Below are 18,770 nucleotides of genomic sequence, written 5' to 3' on the forward strand. Positions count from 1 at the left end.
TAAAATTCCTTAACGCCCTGTCACGAAAGACATGACAAATTTCATCACATACTGTCCAACTACAGCTAGCCTGTCATACCTCAGAAAAGAGACAGCTCTAAAAAACGGCTGTAAAAGAAATAATGGTTTGTCGTAGCACTGTACATAAAGCAATATACAAGAAGGCTTCAGATTTCACCAGTAATTGCAAGATAAGGCAAAAGTAAAACGGATAACTCATAACTGTTAGAGTCAAGACGCCGATGTTCGAAGGCCGTTTAGAGCATATGATGGCAGGAACGCACCTGAGTCGACGCAGGCTGGTCATCGTGCTTTTAAGAAGATAACAGCGCCATCAAATGATGCACGCACATGCTCTACGTAAATATAGATATGTGGGGTTTAAGGTACCAACACCACCGTATGATTTTGAGAGACGCCGTAGTGGAGGGCTTCGAAAATTTCGACCACCTGGGGTTTTTCCATGTGCACCCAAATCTGAGCGCACAGGCCTACAGCATTTCCGTCCCCACCTGAAATGCAGCCGCCGCAGCCGGGATTCAATCTCGCGATCTGCGGGTCAGCAGCCGTGTACCTTAGCCACTAGACCACCGCGGCGGGGTAGCAAGAGACAAATTATACCACAGACATAATTATCATGATTATAACACTCCTCTCCAAGCAAAGTCACAGCTGTTCGTACATCAGTCGATGTGGTGGACGCGTCACCCGAGTTCTATGCCTACAGGAGGGGTGGCCATAACTAGTTGCTGAGGTGACGACACTGCAGGTTGTACTGAATGATTTGTCCCTTCCAAAACATCGCTAGCATGCGGCATCGACATTTCATCACCACCGCCTTCCACGTACTCGTCCCGTTTCAAAGAAGTGGAACGTTTGTGATTGGTATGCACAAAGTGCGTGTGTTTGTCAACGTACACCAGGCACGTTACCGGAGATTGCATGCTAACCATAACTTTCTAAGCCACCACTTCACAAATTCACGACGAACGGTACGCACGAGCACATGATCGCCAACAGAAAATGCTCAAGGCGTGCCCCTACAACCATTTGCACTGTTTTCTATCACACTTAGCATTGATCGTAGCTTCCGTGTATGGTTTGAGTAGAGATAGTTGTGTGAGCAACTTTCTCTTTAAACACAACTCTGCTGGTGTTTTATCGGTGAATGTGTGTGGCGTAGTTCTAAACTCGAAAAGGAAGTGTTATCAACCTTGAGTGGCAAGGATCTAGAACTTTGGCTTCATTCATCCTCTAACAGCTGCTTCAGAAATGACTGTTTAACAGTCTGCACGGCGTGTTATGCTGCACCGTTCGATTGAGGATGATAAGGTGGAGTCGAAGTATGCTTGACGCCATTTGCCTGCAAGAAATCCTCAAACTTTTTTGCTGGGAACTGTGGCCCCTTCTCCATAACTATCTCATGAGGCAACCCGTAGCTCAATCGCAAAGAGTGACCTTACAGTTTTGACAGTCCTTTTCGCACTAGTTGAAGTCATTATTTTTACATTGACCCACCTAAAGTGTGAATTGACTGCGACCACAAACATCCTGTTTTTTATTTTTTGCAAAGACAAGGTGCTCTCACTCTCAACTGTTAGTACACCATCTACATGGGATCAGTGGCGCTAGCTGGCCTACTGGTCTTAAACTCTGACATATGTGAAATTGTTCTACAGTTTGTTCGAGGCAACTATCGATTCTGGGCGAGCATACTACCCTGACCTGGTCAAGGCCTTCATTTTAATGATCCTTTGTGTTGTTCATGTAGCGACGACAGCATTTCTTTTTGAAAAAGACGGGGTATAACCACTGTGTTTTCCACAATAAAGCAGTCCTCATTTACTAAAAGTTTAAACCGCCTCAAAGAAAAGGTTGATACTGCGCATTCACAGATCGCGGCCAGCCATGCCATGTGATTTCACGCATAGCACTGAAGACAAAATCTTTAGACGTTTCGCGTGCGATGTCTTTCGTCGTTACGAGCAGTTCTCTGACCAAAAAAAGTTTTTAAAAAGTTATCTAGATCATCAGTGTTTTCAGACAATGGCAGACGCAACAAACCCTCTGCATTGCTCATACACGTGCCTGATTTGTATACAATGTCGAAGTGCTAGTTTGACCGACAACACTACTGTGATATCTAGCTTCAAATATTAGCGTGAGTGGCTGACCAGTCATACCGACGAAGATGCGATCATATTGATACTTATGAAATTTTTGTATGCCAAAAATTATGCCGACTGCTTCTTTCTCGATGTGTGGCCCCGCCGCGGTGGTCTAGTGGCTAAGGTACTCGGCTGCTGACACGCAGGGCGCGGGTTCAAATCCCGGCTGCGGCGGCTGCATTTCCGATGGAGGCGGAAATGTTGTAGGCCCGTGTGCTCAGATTTGGGTGCACGTTAAAAAACCCCAGGTGGCCTAATTTCCGGAGCCCACCACTACGGCGTCTCTCATAATCATATAGTGGTTTTGGGACGTTAAACCCCGCATATCAATCAATTATTTCTCGTTGTGTGCATAGTTTCTTTCTACTTGTGATATTTATGTGGAAGCGAATGCGACTGGACGTTAAACGCCATGCACAACGTGTGATAACAGCGCACCCGGCCGTAAGCAGAAGCATAACATGTGAGGTGGATTTCTTTTATTGCGTTATACAGCTTCAACACTGTTTCTTTAGTTAGCAACTGCTTACACCACGTGAAACACTCTTTTAACAAGATAACAGTGCCTACAAAGGATGAACGTGCATGCTCTACGAAATGAACACCAAAAGACAAATAACATCATAGACACTTTTCTCGCGATTACGACCGTAACCTCAACTTTTTTTTTAATAAAGCAATCACGTTACAAATTCTCACCATTGATTCTCATACGACGAAAATATGGATCGTACTTAATACCACTGTCACTGTATAAATAAAGTGTGCTCTGTACGTAATTAGGAAACGGAGCGTTGTTCGTGCTCTTCACGAGAGTGCGAACAAAACACTGGAAGGATCGGATTCCGATACGTGATGAAGAGCGCTGCCTCGAGCGTCGTTACTGTCTCGCCAAGCAGCAACATTTTGCCGCGTTATTGAAAGTTTGAGACCAGAATAGTCGTTTGCTCCACGATGCGAAATTGTAGTCCAACAACCAGGGACGACACCGCAGGAGGGAAAGAGGAAGCGTTTGTAAGTTCCCGCCTGTCCTCACGAAGTGGCGTCCCGTCGTAAAATGGTCCTCCAACCGCGGCTCAACAAAGCGACAACTTGTAGCACGTTTCTTTCACTGCGGTTGGCACGAAGCCAGAAGCGATTCATCATACATATGAACTTGTTGGCCGCGACTTCCACGAAGGTCTCAGAAGAGTCGGCAGGCGTGTATAGCCCTTAGCGGAGTGTTTTCACACGTTTGTGTTACGAAATCAACAATTCTTTTTTTTTTTTGAAAGCGCGGTCTGCTTAATGCTGAGCGTGGCGTTTTGAAAAAAAAATAAGTATGTACTTCGCCATTTGTTGAACAGCGCTATAAAAAATTCGCAGGTATTTTTCTAAAAATCAACCTTCCCATATGGCTGTAGAGAAATTCGTCTCGCTCCGCGGAGAAAACATGAGACCAATGCCTACCTGGCATTGTCGCCCAAAGCAAACAAATAAGAGGAAATGGGCAGACATCGCTGAGAGATGTCAACAACAACAACACCTTTGTTCATTTTTTAGTAAATGGAAAGCAACACGGGAAGTCCTCGATTCACCGCGTGAGGGCGAATTATACGACAACTCGAAGCCGATGGACACACCGAATATGGAAAATCCATCGGGTGCGGCGAAAGACTGGATGTCATCTTCCCCTTTCATAACAATTCGTGCGTGTTGTGAAATCCCGCAGAACGAATTCGATTCGGGTGGTGTTTGTATTCCCCCTAACTCGGGCAAGTTGCGTTATTCAGGAAAATGTGAGGCGCCAATAAATAGTCTGAATCCTGCCTTCCAGAAGGCAGTTTCCTCTCCCGTTAAGACAATATCTAAAGCTGTCATATTAACAAACAAATGTATTTAGGCATTAGAAATTCAATTTGCGTGGTTTCGCGAGGCATTTCTATAACCAGAAGCCCGGTGCACTATTCAAATCGTATACTTCACGGACTTACATTAGCAGCTACGGACTCTCTTCAATGCTTCGTTCACCCGAAGCTACGGTCACCAGATCCAGGATCAGGCTTGGTGTGCCAAGCATCGATGCAGACCGGAGCTTTCGCGGATGTGCCACTGAAAAGAAAAGAGCACGAAGAAAGCCATCAAACTCATTTTCTCTCGAAAACACAAGCAATTAAAGTAAAGGGTGCAAATATCCCGTGGGAAAAAACTTTTTTTTTCTGAGTCACTCAGCGACGTTCTTTTATTGCGCATGAAATGATTGAAAACACTTATTCTCTCGGTCTTTCAAGATTAACGATTTTCTAGTGAGCACTGAAAATATCTAGCCACGTGCTCAAGTGTATGCTTTCAATATACGCCACGTAATTTTTTTATGAAAGCTATTCCAGCATTTTTCGTTGGTGGCGGAATCGGTAAGTAAAACTGGACCATCATGCTTTAGAATGAACGGTGGCTAACAAGAGTGGGAAACTTGACGAAGTGCATGACTGTTTCTCATAAACGTGATTTGCTCTCAAAAATAAATATTTAAATATAACAACTAAGTGTTTTTCAATTATGGCACATGCATTAACATCGGTGACTCGGGATCCAAGTGCGATATTCTATCATTCTCGTCATTGAGTTCAACGCATGCATGCTCTGTTACCACCTTTACCACATGCACAGTTAATCAACCCTTTTACCAAATACATTAAGCTATTTTTTTTCTTTGTGTTAAACCAACTGCTCGTACACGCGCAGTATGCAAGCACAATTAGTCCCAAATGTGCCCAAGAGAAACTTGGATTCTAGCCAAGAAAATTTGTATTTTTTTTCTAGTGCATGTATCACTGATAACGTAGGCTTCATGCATATAGTTGGCCTTGGTGCAAGAAATAATTGTACTCTGTCTAAGTGATGCCTTCACATAACAGTGGCTGTATAGCATATGATTGAGCAGTACGTAACTTGGCTTTCTATATGGTATATGCAACTTCACGTAATTAGCACCATTTTTGCCAACTTCATAGAGAATACGTGTCTCCAAGGGGTTCAAGGTGATAACTGGCTTTCACAGACGCGACGTACGAGTGCTAAGTGCATCACGTGCATTTATGTGCTAAAACACTTTATGTGGTAAATACTTCTCTATCGAAGAGCGCTTGACCTCAATGACAGACAGAGTTTCCCCGCGTATGTTCAACATACTACACGAGAGCATCTGTGAATTATAGCTCATGATGAATTGTAAGTACTTTACATTGGTTTTATATAGAATAAACTCGCGTATTAAGACTAATGAAAGTGAAGTGAAACAGCGCAATGTTGTCATTACAGAAGAACAGCTGATGAACTTGAACAGATTTAGTACCGTGGCTTCTTGCAAGACAAGCGCCACACTAAGACGGTCCTCCTTTGAGATGTTGACTGCATGGTGCATTGATGAACAGAATCGACCAATTTTGCCAGAGTGGCGAAAAAAAAAAAATAGAAATCTTTCTAGTTGTCATACATTTTTCCCTGAGGCAATTTATTGGCACTTTTTTTGCGAGGAACCATCACGGTAAATGTGAGCCTGAGCGTGGAACGAAAAGTCACGCCAAAAGGAACCATAGCAAAAAAAAAAAAGAAGTGTTCAAGTCACTGCTTGCATTAAAAGAAGAAAGTCTGAGCGATACTTGACGGTTACGCCTTTTCAGGCTATGACACACCAGCGTTCAGTGACCGATTGCAATAGCGTCAAGTAGAGGATGTAAACAAAAACACTTTCAGGACATTTCACACTGCCATAGCTAAAAAAAAATAACTGAGTACACATGCATTGAAGTGAACTTTAAATAACGTGAGCACTGTAATCATTGCAGAAAAAACAGTGCTTTTGATCAAAAAGTGTTGCTTAGAGAAAAGCAGAGGAGTGATTCAAATCATATTGGGTTCTAGTTCTCGCTCCTCCCTTTTCATGTTTTTTTTTAATTCACCATTCAGTGTTTCGTGACGTCATCAAGGTTATCATTTATTTATTTACTTTTTTCGAATTCAAATGTTTGACACATTGAATTGCAATAAATTACGCAGAATTGATGTGACCTCAGCACTTTTGTATTGATTATGTTTCTCGTTTATTTTCGCATGTAACTAGTTGTAGCCCTGATTTGTGTATGTTGAAAACTCGGCGTGCATTTGTTCCGACTTAATTACAGCAAAGTAAGCAAAACTTGGGAATATTGCGTTTTGGGTTTTACTGCTTAAATGACAGTGCTCTATTGTACAGGTGATTTTTGTTTTTTAAGGGTATATTTCTTTTGAAAAAAAAGGATCAATTTATCATTATTAATTGAAACAACTATGTCTCGAGAATCATCTAAAACGAAAGCCAAATACCTCATTATCTATGCAATTATTCAGATAGCTGAGTGCGGCATTATCAATATTGACCATGTCAACAATTTCGCTCAGTCTTCTCCATCATCACGTCCAGCGTAACTCCCGCACAATGTCAATAATATACTTAGAAAAGAAGCGAAAGCACATCGAGGGATAAGAAATGCAGTAGTGTTCCTGTGAACATGAAGTCAAGCCTTCACTGCTTTGGGCTTGACCTGCACTTCGGTTTTCCTTCACACCACTTATATATACAATACCACGAGAGCCAAACAATAGATGTGTACACAAACACATTGATTTCGCATCTGCGCAAGGCAGACAGCGCTGATTATGAGGCATTCAGTTTTGATGAAATTGCTGACACCTTCATTCATAAATGACTGCGATGTACTGCAAACGCAGGAAACAACCACTTTGCGATCGCACCGTCCCCCACACACTATATATATATATATATATATATATATATATATATATATATATATATATATATATATATATATATATATATATATATGTATATATATATATATATATATATATATATATATATATATATATATATATATATATATATATATATATATATATGTATATATATATATATATATATATATATATATATATATATATATATATATATATATACAGAGAGAGAGACAGAGAGAGAGAGAAAGAGAGATGGTGGCATTTCATATATGAGGTTTTCTTAGGGGCAGCTATTCTTGTTCGCCAAAAGTAAAAACAGAAAAACAACACTTGAGAAGAACGAAAAGCGCAAGGCACCACCAAATATATAACAAATATTCTACTAAATTTTCAACCAAAGCAAATAAAAGCAGTAAAATATTTTACAAACTTTCTGAGAAAAGTCGAAGTGCGCAGCGGAGTCTGCACCAGCATTCTAGTTCAGCAAACAAAGAGGTTTTTTTCAAAATATATTTTGTGTCCTTGTGGTCTCGAGGAACTCTCGTACCGTCTTCTTTCATAAAATGGAGTGATAGGCGTATAGCCTTCACAAACATATAAGAAGTATAGACTGGAAAAGCTTCCTGCTGTTTCTTGAAAATGAGAGGCATTCGTAAACGCTAGGATCATATCAGGCAATTTTTTTCCCTCTCCCTTTTGTGACGCCTATATAACAGTTGATCCTCACTCAGTAGCAAATGCCTCTCTCGTATCACGTATCAGTTTCTCTCAGTCTCGAAGAAAACTTTCTGAGTGCATTTTACGTCATCGGCGGGACTAATTCAAAGATTTATTGGTACCAGGAAGGGTTAAGAAGGAAAAAAGAGATGTTACACCAACAGGGCCAACAAACTGCCCTTACAGGATGAAAGTCGAGAAAGGTGCAGCCGACTAAAAAAAGTTTACGAACTCTGCGAGCGCGTGGTCAAAAGCCTGTTCGCGACATTTTCTCTACGTCAGCGGAGATCGACAGCACCGCAGCGCCCGAGCGGCATCTTTCCCTTAATCTATATATGGCCTATCTTTTTTCCGACTGGGTACAAATAATTTTCACCTGTCACTTTTGAACGCAACGCGCTTTTGCTATCTGCATTACGTGCTCCTGGCTCGAGACCAGTCTTACTGCATAAATGTTATCAGTCGGAATATTTATCGCAAAGGGACACCATGCAAAGGGAACACCGTTCGAGGCACGTCGTGATAGTTTTGATTCCTCCATGAAAATAGAAATGTGATGGTCGGGCTACAGATGAGCGCGTTGCGTGAAAACCAAGGTATATGTAAACTGGTAGCGTAACCTTCACAGAAGCCCATAAATACAGTAGTCGGCAGCTTGTTGCCACCATCGCCATCTACGTGAGGAGGGTACAACTAACAAAAAAAATAGAAAATAAAATATAACGCCGCAACCAAAAGTGGTAGCGGCGTCTCACATTTGCCCTTCATGGCGCGGAATTGAAATTTTTCCTTTTTGCTGATCTGCTACATGCCTTTATCATTACGCAACTTTATTGCGCCTTAATTGTGTCTCGCTAATCGCATGAGAGAGAGAAAAGAAACAAAAATAACGAAGATCGAGGAAGCAAAGTTGTTTTATTAGCCAAATTACGTACTTGCGATACGCACAAGGAACTTCGCAGAGGCAATTGTAAGACAACTGTTCACGAGCACAATAGCACAATGGCATAAGAGTTCAGAACTCACGTTGCCAAATGGTTAAAAACCGCTGCAGCGAGACAGTAGTTTTGAAAATATAGCTTTGGAAGCAGTAGAGTACAGCATCTTGTTGCTTAATCTGTCGCGTTCACAGTCACCATAGGCGAGGGCACGCCGGCCGTGCTTCAGCGAAAGCAGTCGGCAGTCACAGGAGCGGCTATCTACATAACCTGTGAGCTATTCGAGCTATGAAATGCACATGAAAGTAAGTATATTTCTGAAGGTACGTACGAAACCACTACGAAAAAATGAGCAATGCCGCCGAACCTAACACAAGCTATCACAGCATATTGCCTTAATACGCCCTTAAATTCGTTTGATAATGTTCAAGACTGGCTGCATGTGCCCGCTGTGTCGAAAACCAGACGAAAAAAAAAAGGGCGCTCAACTGCATGCCAAAGACGGAAGCTATATTAAATTGATATACTAATTTCTTGTAACGAATAATTTTAAAACTATTCAAAATAAACGTTTCACTAAATTTCTTGTTTTCGCTATTTGTTCCCCCCTCACCTAGTCGCGCTTCAATCGTCACACGGTTGCTGATGTCTGTCGCAATAGGTTTCTTTCCAACTTTCACGACCTATTTAGGTTAACCTTATAAAAACTGCGAACTAATGCCTTAACCGCATGCACGAGGTTTCTTAGCGACAAGCGACAGCGACAAACTTGCTCCGTCACGCCATCACGTCGCGACGGCTGCAACGGCATGTCGGCGACAAATTGTCAATGTTGCTTGAATGAAAACTATCGCGTGCATACCCATGAAATGCGAGTAGAAGGTTAGAAGTTGTTCGGTGAAAACAAGCCAAATTTGTTACTGTCTTGTGTGGCATAAGAAAGCCACAAAAGCAGTTCACGACCTTCTTTTTTCGCAATGTTTGGTTTAACCGTGACAAGCTGCCCAGACGTGTACGCTACGACGGCTACGATGCACTTCGCTTGACAATTTTGCATTGTAGGAAGCAACCGAATTGTCACAAGCCACCGTCTAGACATGAGAACAAACCTTCGATAACGAGTAATACGAAAAAGTACAGCCGCTCTCTCACTCTCGGCGTGAGATGAGAATGTGAAAAAAAGTAGTCGATACCTTGCATTCCTTGAAGTACGCGTGGATAACAAGCATCGAGAGCAAATGTCAACCAAAGTGAAGACCACGGGCGCAGCCATGTTGCCGAAAATCGCCGCGCTGGCTTCCGGGCGATAAGCGATCTTTTTCACTTTTCCATAAACGCGTGACGCGACAAGCGGCGGCGACGGATGGGCCTCCGCGACAACAAATCTATTGTCGCTCATCGCTGCCGTAGGTCGTCGTCGTGGGGGAATCGCGTGCATGAAGTTAGAGCTTAAAGATGCGCTATGCCGCAGTAGAACATTGAAAGGCCAGTGAATAACAATAACAGCCGTTTCCGGCTTCGAACTGCGATCAACGGTAGATGGTGTACTGCTAGGGGGCGTAGACAGGCAGTTTGGCACGAACTGGCGAGGACCGCAAATTTTTGTGGTTGACTATATAGACGAAGCATGAAGACGAAAGCGAAGCCGGAGAGTAGAGACAAAAGAAACAGTGCTGCATCAGTGGACGACAGCACGCAGCAACAGCTAGTAGATTGTCATCACGCCTGAATGCAATGCACCGCACAACAGACGGCCCAACGTCATACACGCTACTCAAAGTGTTCTCTTCATCATAACATACATTTTTCAGTCACTTGTAACGCATAAACGAATGCATAATTTTTGTCTAAAAACGTTGAAAGTACTGTATAGTGTTCATCGCGGCTAAAAGTAAGGCCAAATGTAGCAAAAATTTGAAAAAAAAATGGCATCATGAATTATCAAGGTCATCAGACCAAAGGAAACAAAAATTGCACAGCTAAATATGCAGTATTGGTATTAAGGTTTAAGATACCACGAAAGTGGTGAACCTATCGTCCTTGTTTCCCTCCTCCTCATCCTTATATAGCTCCTTCTCATGCTCACGTATGTTTCCCACCCCCTCGCTATTCTATATGATACAAAGCTATTCTATACTTTCTTTCTGCCTCGTTGTGTTTCTTTTCATTTCTTTCTTTCCTTTTTTCTCTTTTTCCATCTCACCAATTCTGCATGTTTTTTTATCTGTTTTCCTTTTTTGCCACATTGCTTTTCTCTCACCCTCAGCGACGCAATCTTATGGAACCCTTCAATGGCCTACATTCGAAACGCTCGAGCAGCGGCCATAGTCAGGTAAAACTGCATCGCTGCGCCGTTTGACGTTGAGAGACATCGCAGTGCACGTGCGCGTCCTTTCACGCTCGCAACCATGTGTCGCTTGCAGCGAACTTGCTGATTAAAAGTATCGTTTGCGGTAAAGGCGCTTTCTTTTTTCAATCCGTCACACAATCCATTCAACGGTGACACGGCTGGCGTGAAGCGCGCGCTGCTCAATTTTCTCGATTAAAGTGTTTCCATATACAGGATTAGTTGTCTTCTGTGCATGTTTTTTGTACGTGCGTGTATGTGAAAACGCACTGCGTACTATTGAAATAGAAACCAGGGCACCGAAATCAAACAAACGTTGAGCCGAAAACATTTTTCAGATTACTTTCACAAAATGAGCAAGTCCCGATGCTATACGCATTAGCTGTCGCATAAAGGTGAAACAAGTGGTGAATTGAATAAAATGACAAGTTACCGACCACAGGAGAATAGAAATGTATTGAGGCGTTTCACCACCCAGAACGGGAAACTCGATCGAAATGAAAATCCGCGAGCGGTGTACCCTTCACCGCCAGCTTGTCTGCGTCGAAATCAGCACTCGATGGATTGGAAAAAAAAGCGACCCCCAAAAAGCTACATGTAATCAGCTCGCATATTGCAAGCTAGTAAAACCGCGAGTGTGAAAGGATACACACGCACACTGGGATGTCTCGACACAAGAGGCTCAACGTCAGACGGCGTGACGATTCAGTGTTTCATTTTGTTTTTATTTTATTTTATTTACCCTAAACGCCCGAAGGCATTACATAAGGGAGGGGGGGCAAGATAGGTTTTCTTAAAACGTTTCACATAAAAACAAGAAAAATAGTGGTATTCATTTATTCGTGCATATAGACATGCATGTGAAGTCAGTCAAGAATATGCAAGAGAACAAAAAATACTCACAGAAAGGAAAAAAGGACTGCTAAACAACATACGTACAATTTATCTATAAATACGGAAAAAATCAATGAAAGAAGAAGAAAAAGAAACGTTTACAAAGAGCACTTGCGGAGCAAAGATCATACACAATTTACATACAAATGTGGGCAAGGCAGGCAGAAAGTAAAATATTTACAAAAAAGCAATACAGTGATTCGGACATATACGTACTAAAATGTTAGATGATTCCTGTTATGAAGTGAAATATTATTTCACGAAGTTAAAATGTTTCAGAATCTGTAAGAGCGTGGTTGATCGTCTCAATGATTTGTGTGTGGCAATAAAAACTGTTTAAGCATTTCTGAATATCTGTCAGCATTTATTTCTTCAGCTGTAGATCTCGGCAATTGATTGCGCTCTTGGATAGCCAAATGAAGAAAAAAAACGAAGTAGATCAGTACGGGCGAATAGTCGACCAACTCTAACGGAATGATCGAAGCGTGGAAAGTTTTGCATTTGGCGTCCTTATCAATAAGGTAGCAAAAGGTGAAGGGTTGTGATATAACTTATGGAAGAAAACTAAACGAGACACCTTTCATCTGCATTGTAGTGTTGCAAGGTCAAGGCTCTGTTTTATTTTAGATGCGCTTGAATAGGAAGAATAATCGGAGGTGATAAACCTAGCAGCTTTGTTTTGTAATGATTCTAGCCTCTTAATGATGTATGATCAGTGAGGGTTTCAAATATTTGAACAGTACTCAAGTTTAAATTGAACTAATGAGTTGTAGTCAAGAAGTTTCGTGTCTTTATTAGCTTGGCAGAGTGTGCGTTTAAATAAACCAAGAGTTCGGATTGATTTACGGAATACCCAGTCAATAAGTGTGTTCCAGGTCAAATTCGAAGTTAAACATCCAACTACTTAAATGACTCAACTGCATGAATGGTCTCATTATTATTGTGTAGGCGTGCAACACTAATTTATTGCTAGTAGTAAACCGCGTGGGTGCGTGTTAAAGAACCCCAGGTGGTCTAAATTTAGGGAGCCCTCCACTACGGCGTATCTCATCATCACATGGTGGTTTTGGGACGTGAAACCTCACATACCAATCATCAATCAGTAGTAAACTGCATAAGTTTTGTCTTCTTATTGTTAATACTCATCTTCCAGTCGTGACATCACTCACCCAATTTTCGCAAGTCATTATTTAGTTTTTCACAATAATTTGGCGAGAAACAACACAATAAATAACGTAATCGTCAGCAAATAGATGAATTCTTGAGTTTACACCCATGTGAATATTGTTAATAAAAATTAAGAACAAAGTTGGTCCCAACACTAAACCCTGGGGTACACCGAGCATGACAGGTATGAAGTCGGAAACAAGGCTCTCAATCAAGACCACTTGGCGCCTATCATGCAAATACTCTTGAACCCAATCAATCACCTATGTGTCTATTTGACAAGTCTTCATTTTATGTATCAAACGCATGTGACCAACCCTGTCAAAGGCTTTTTTCAAAATCAATGAAGACAGCATCAGTTTGCATTAGTTCATGCAAATGGGTATGAATTTCGGTAGTTAAGTCGAAAAGCTGTGTCTCGCTTCTAAGGTCACTAAAAGTCAGTTTAATATAAGGTCAAGAAATATCCAGGGATTTCAGATTTATCCGAGTGTGGTCACCGCTCGCTCGTTCAGACTCATTTTGGCGAGGGCGTACATATTTTTATGGAAGACTTAACAGGGCAAGTTAAGGGAAAAAGAAGGCTTCAAGGGATGAGGAATCGTCAGACAGCGAATGCCGCTGGAGACAGTGTTTCGAAAGTTTACTTGTCTTCATCGTAGAAGCAGCATGTCTAGGCGAAATCTGAATTTTCAAGACGTTGTCTTCCGCTGACTTATCTCCTAAATGACCTCTCACAACTTTCAAAACATTACACGTGTTTCGGTAGCAGTATTAGAAGTGAATATTCACAAAATATTTAACTAATGAGTTTAAAATTGCCATTCACAAGCATGAGGCATGGCCGTAAACAAGGAGCCTATAATTCTTTTCATATTTTGAACTACATGCCAAAACTATAATATGAACACATTGTGCTGCCGAAAGAACACACAGAGCTTATTTGAGTCCAGTAAGTCTTGCGAAGAACCGGATTTACTGACGTACTGACGTATTACTTGCCCCACCGCGGTAGTTATATAGTGGCTAAGATACTCTGCTGCTGACCTACAGGTCGCGAGATCAAATCCCTGCTGCGGCGGCTGCAATTCCGATGGAGGCGGGAATGTTGTAGGCCTGTGTGCTCAGATTTGGGTCCACGTCCACTACACCAAAACTGGAAATGCCGGGCCTGAAACCCCTCCGAGCAGAGTGAAACGTTTCATGCCTGCAAAATACTTCGCGAACAAGCTTTACGTGGCCTACAGTAGTTCTGCACGCTGCGCGCATGAGGTCTTTCTAATTTTTCCAGTGTTCATTCTTGGTGTGCAAACCGAGCGAGATATCTAGGCCTGTTTCGTGTTGTGATAACGTTGAGCGAGTGGCGACGGTGAGCGGAGGCAAGTGCTATAAACACAAGTGAACCACTTTCTGTGCTTTGCGAAGTTAAAACTGTGAAGATAAGAAATAAAAATAAAATTACACGAAGAAGGTATTTACCAGTAAATCAAATTTTTCAAGTTGCAAAAGTTTGTGAAAGGCAACAGATCCGAACAATCACATCGGTAATATTTCGTTCCACCATGTTTTAGAATGTCTGGCGACCACTACGCAATAAGTTTTCGGGACCTGCCGTTGCAGCCTTAAAGGTGAGCTCGTGATGTGCGTCTGCAAGATAATGAATGCGAAGCATTTTTTGCGCACTGCAAGTCCTTTGAATATCTATCTATCTATCTATCTATCTATCTATCTATCTATCTATCTATCTATCTATCTATCTAGCCACTTACGTCCTGGGTGCCTTCATGATCACACGATTAACGTAGTGTGAACCAAAATTATTATGTGAGGGCAATATGCATGGTTGACGGATATGACGCACTGGTCAGGAAGAGAATAATATTACGATCCCGTCACGTACGTCGTCAAACACTTTCCGCCAAACAGTGGTACTACATGCGGTAACATACTCGGGGTTAAATATGTGCCACAGGTGATGGTCACTTTGTATCTGCCCGAGAATTACCAGAACGCATATGGGTAATATTAACGCTAAGCGTCAAGACTTAGCGGACATGAGCAGCATTGCCCAGACGACTGCGAATAATTAATTTCAGGGTCCCAGCAAGAATCGAACTTCAGCATTCTGCGTGGTAATTAAGTATTCTACCGCTCAGCCACGCCAGGTCTCGGAACTACTTTTCAAATAGACCCTAATGTTCGTAAAACGTCAATTGCCGTTGCAGCACGTGCTATCGAATTTTATAAGCATTACACATCTACCCCTGTGACAGAGCCGTTATGCGTGGTAAACGTCAATTTAAGTTAGTTGCCATCCGCTGAAGTTGATTTATTTAAAAGTGTCCGGGTTAGCATCCTCGTGAGCACCAGTGCTTCATATCAGCCTATCGCGTCATGAGGTGCTAATACTCCCGTTTTTTTGTCATCGTTGCGCAGGTAAACAACAACTGGTTATAAGAACACCTGCGAGCGTTCAACATATGGCTGTGCGTGCATCATTTGTACATTTATTCAGCGTCATTTCAAGCCATATAAATCAATAAAAAAACAACACTGTCATCTTCCCTCCGCATGCTTCGCATAACGTTAATTACAAAGGTACGAGAGATCTGACTAATTTTGACACCTCAGAGTCTGTTATCAAAGCAACACTCGAAAAAAAAATTGGCAAATCTTGAAGTTATGTGCAAAAATACAGCTACAGTGAGATTAGCATATACAGACACTTAAGAGGCTTGTTCTGAATCACGACAGGTTTTGGCTTGCCGATGAGAGACTGAAAAAAAGCGAGCGTCACTTCGGAAGTTTTCATAAAACAGCATTTATATGGTCAACGACGGAAAGTAACGACTGATCTTTTTAATACGCATGAGCGAATAAAAGCCAATGCAAAGTACAGTGGCATCGTAGAACTTTGCCTGAAAACACGCATGACCCACCAAATTAGGACGCCTTTCGATACATATATCCAGGATAATAACGGGCAGCCTACATTTAATAAACTGAATATGCGACATTATCGAGGCAACCTGCCTTTAGAAGTGCATGAGAGCCAAACTCCTGCCTTCCGCTTCAAGTTTGAAGAACGACGGGTTTATGCGTTACGCTTGAAACACATACACCTGTGTCCTCGTTTAAAGTGTCTTCTCAATGAGTAGTGGCATACACTTCATTTAGAGCGAGCAGTGGTTAGGAGGAGGATGGGGGTGCACTAATTACTCTGCTTAGGCAGCGGCCAGGTGCCCTTGGGCACTGGCGTCGTCTTCGGTGAACTGGACGGTCCAGCGTCGATCTTCGGGCGTAGGGCTGAGAGAAGCACCATCTTTCCCCCTGCTCTGCATTAGTGATCTTGCAGCCATGAATGTTCGCCCTGGGCAGAGGCCCACACGATATATGATAGACCCGTCATTTTATTGCATGATTTATATTTGGGTGAGTACTGGCTCGGCTGGCAGCGATGAAGAGCCACAGTATTCGTGTACATGTATGCCTGTAGGGGGCGAGAGGCAACCGCTTGCTGCTCGGTAAATGACGAGAGGCCGGTAGCCCTTTGAAACCCGCAATAATCTTTATAGCTAGGTATACTTGAAAAGCTCCATGTCCTACGTATAACGGAATGGTAGCTTTACTAGTTGCGCATATTTGTAGCACTAGTTCTGGTGTCAACGTTTTAAGAAATGTGCAACTCGGAGCGTTCAAGTCACCAGGCAAACTGTTTCTATAAGTTCTGCAGGATCGTTTTACTTCCATCTTTTGCGGAACGGCACGCTGCAACAGGAGAGGCTTAGTGATGAACAAAACTCAGCGTCAGTGAAAAGAACATTTTCTTTTGTTTGTTTTTCTACATTTTCTCTCATTACTGGCAACCAAACGGTCATCACGCATGAAGATAAAATTTGTGGTATAAAAATAAACTAAGGGATGGCCACCCGAACAACGCTAAAAGTGCAATCAAGTTCAAGCAAATGCGATTATTTTGTTTTCCTGCTGAACGTTATTATGTAGAAAAAAGGATGGCACTAAATATTCATACGCTTAGAAACAGACTCCTATTCACTCCTAAAGAGGCTTTAGATGGGTCAATCAATCAATATTTTTTATTTTAAAATAGTGTAAAAAATAAGACTATACAGAAGGAGGTCCCGTAGCGCACGCTGAAATAGAACCTCCGAGGGGCACCAAGAGCACGTTGAAGCGGTTTATTGACAAAAAAATGGGTACGTTGCTGACGTAATTTGAGCTGACCGGTCATCGCTTTTTCGTCTAAAAATTAAAAAAAAAATGTGGAAAGGTCATATATATATAATACAGGAGACATACAGTAAGCTTAAAAACACGCCTTAGATATGCGAATTCAAAACACTCCATGACTCATACTGTCAGTGTTCAGTGATCCCTTGTTGGGGAGAGAGAGAGAGAGAGAGAGAAAATTTAATGCGGAAAGGCAGGGAGGTTAACCAGAAAACATATCCGGTTTGCTACCCTGCACTGGGGAAAGGGTAAGGGGAAAGGGAGGAAGAGAAGCACAAACACACATACACACACTCGCACACAGTAGTGTCACAATCGTTCTACGAGGCGGGTCGCTCGCAGAAACTTCATCAGCGCCTTCGTTGCTTTCTGGCGTGAAGCTCGATCTTTCCGACATTCCAAGATTGACTGCTCAGAAAATGGCTGGTCGTCGAGGCGAGCAAACACTGCTGAGAGGGACTGTCGCTGAGAGCTGTACTGGGGGCACTGACATAAAATATGTTCAATTGTTTCGTCATTGTCGCAATGGTCGCATGTAGCGCTGTCTCTCATTCCGATGCGGCAGGCAAAAGCGTTCGTGAAAGACACCCCAAGCCACATACGGCAGAGAAGGGTCGTCTCGGATCGGGGTAGGCCAGATGGAATAGTAAGTCGTAGGCATGGGTCCAGGCGGTGAAGACGGGTGTGGAGAAAACCGGGCGTATTCCGCATAGACCTTGCGACATCCTGCGCAAGCGTATTAATCTTTGCTGCTGCGTCGCTTCTTGATAGTGGAATAGGTTCCATCACTCCATTTTCGTGAGCATTCTTAGCTGCATTGTCGGCATGCTCGTTACCGATGATGCCGCAATGGCCTGGTAACCACTGAAAAGATATGTCATGTCCTTCGTCTATTAGGTGATGGTACAGTTGTCGTATTTCGAGCGCCAATTGATCTTGAGGTCCACGACGTAGAGTATTGTGTAGACATTGGAGAGCTGGTTTCGAATCAGTAAAAATGCTCCATTTTTGTGGTGTCTCTTGGTCAATCCTGTGGAGTGCGCTGCGGAGTGCCGCGAGCTCCACGGCTGTCGATGTCGTCTTGTGTGACGTTCTGAACTGGATGGTTTCGGCTCTTGCTGGGAAGATCACAGCTCCTGCAGATCCTGCAACAGTTGTCGAGCCATCCGTGTAAAGTTTGACATGATCTTTGTATTCTTCGTGTAGCATGAGTAGAATCATCTGCTTTAAAGCTGGCGCCGAGAGCTCCGCCTTCTTGCGAATCCCCGGCACTGTCAAGCGCAGTTTTGGTCGGTTCAAGCACCAAGGAGGTGTTAGTATCCGTTCCGGAGGTGTGTAGACTGTTGGAAGGCACTCACGGAAAGTCAATACTCTCTTACAGAAGGAGGCACTCGGTCGATCTTCTGGAAGCGAAGCTAGGTGGTGGGCAGGGGCGCGAGCAAGGTGTCTAATATGAGCTCTAAGCACCTCCAAAGTAATGTGCACTGTGGCCGGATGATCTTTGGCGATTGC

General features: G+C 42.7%; 1 protein-coding gene across 1 annotated transcript in view; it reads right to left on the reverse strand.

Moving 5' to 3' along the window:
- Positions 1 to 18,770, reverse strand: part of LOC119177337 (tachykinin-like peptides receptor 99D) — a 479,365-nt gene that overhangs the window by 413,288 nt on the left and 47,307 nt on the right. Inside the window, exon 2 of the mRNA XM_037428811.2 lies at positions 4,142 to 4,259. The gene's annotated coding sequence lies outside the window, so the exon portion shown is untranslated. The remainder of the gene's footprint in view (positions 1 to 4,141; positions 4,260 to 18,770) is intronic.

This window comes from Rhipicephalus microplus, chromosome X, assembly GCF_043290135.1.
Source record: "Rhipicephalus microplus isolate Deutch F79 chromosome X, USDA_Rmic, whole genome shotgun sequence".
Taxonomy (NCBI): Eukaryota; Metazoa; Arthropoda; class Arachnida; order Ixodida; family Ixodidae; genus Rhipicephalus; species Rhipicephalus microplus.